Raw genomic sequence first — 1,850 nt, 5'->3', positions numbered from 1 at the left:
TTGGGGATTATTTTATTCAAGCAATTAAGGCTATATCAAAAGCAAACAGCTCAAATAATAGTAAATGGTGGATTAACAGAATCTTCAAGATTGAGAAGGGACTAGACAAGGATGTCCCTTGTCACTGTTATTATTCATTCTAACTTTGGAAATATTATTGAGTAATATACGTGGTTTAGATCGAATAAAAGGAATTAGAATTAAAAATCAAGATTATAAATTAAGAGCGTTTGCAGATGATCTGGTTGTTACTTTATCTCAACCAATACATTCAGCCGTATATCTAAAGGAGACAATTGATCAGTATAGTAAGGTATCTGGGTTTAAAGTGAATCAACAGAAGACAAAAATGATAATTAAAAATATGAATATACATCAGAGAGAAGAACTAGAAAGAATAACTGGATAGTGGTTAAAAGGTCAAATATCTAGGAGTATATATTACAGCATCGAATGTAAAGTTATATAAAAATAATTATGAGGTATTGTGGGGAAAAGTAATTAAAGAAATGGAAAATTGGAAGAAGTTACAATTATCATTGTTGGGAAGAGTGGCAGCTATAAAAATGAATGTTTTGCGTAGATTTTTATTTTTGTTTCAAATGATTCCAATATTGAAGAAAGATGCAAATTTACAGGAATGGCAAAAGGATTAGTAATTTTGTATGGAAGGGTAAAAACCAGAATAAAGTTAAAATAATGCAAGACGTTAGGAAGAGGGGTTTAAAATGCCTAATTTGAAATTGTACTATGATGCAGTTGTTTTAGCTTTAATTTCTGATTGGATTAATTTAACAGAGGAAAGGATTTTGAATATAGAAGGTTATGGTTGGTTATATGGATAGCATGCATATATATGACAAGAAAATTGATAAGACATTTAAGAATAATATGGTCAGAAGTGCTTTGTTGAGGGTTTGGAAAAAATATCAATATAACTTAGATGGAAACATACCAATATGGACTATCCCCAGACTTATGATAGAGAATATAAATATATTACAAAAAATAGAGGTTATCACTTACAAAGAGCTTTTGACTATGGAAAAAGGGGAATTACAGTTAAAATCTAGGGAGAAATTGAGGGATGAAGGGAGGAATTATATGTGCTTTCAGTATGGACAACTGTAAACTAGATGGAAAATAGATCAGAAAATTGGTATAAGGCAAAGTGATGATAATTTGGTAAAACAAATAAAAGATCAAGGTCAACAGCATATAAAGAGATTATATAATGTATTGGTTGAAATTGATTCAGAAATGGAGTTGGTTAAAGATTGTATGGTAAAATGGGCACAAAATTTTCAACAACCTATAATGTTAGAAACATGGGGAAAAAATTGGGTGAGGAATGTTAAATTTAAGCAAGCACAAAATTTAAGAGAAAATTTTTATAAAATGTTTTATAGATGGCATTTAGATCCTTAAAAACTGTCATGTATGTATCCAAATGTGAAAGCAAAATGTTGGAGGTGTGATTGTGAGGATGCTACCTATTATCATATATGGTGGACTTGCAAAAAAGTTAAAGCCTTTTGGATTAAAATATGGTGGATTATGCAGAACATTTTGAAAAAGAAGATCAAGTTTGTTCCACAGTTCTTTTTATTAGGAATAATTCCAGATTGCACTGTTATAGAGACAAAACTGATTTTGAATTTAATAACTGCTGCAAGACTATTGATTGCACAATATTGGAAGAAAGAAGACTTACCTACAGTTGGAGAATGGATTAGTAAAGTATCAAATTTAGCAGAAATGGCAAAAATTTCTGCCTACTTGAAAGACTATACACAAGAAAAATATATTTTGGAATGGAGAAAGTGGATTGATTATATTCAAAATAAGTA

The sequence above is a fragment of the Ahaetulla prasina genome, chromosome 4, assembly GCF_028640845.1.
Source record: "Ahaetulla prasina isolate Xishuangbanna chromosome 4, ASM2864084v1, whole genome shotgun sequence".
Taxonomy (NCBI): domain Eukaryota; kingdom Metazoa; phylum Chordata; class Lepidosauria; order Squamata; family Colubridae; genus Ahaetulla; species Ahaetulla prasina.
Note: the sequence above shows the minus strand (reverse complement) of the source record.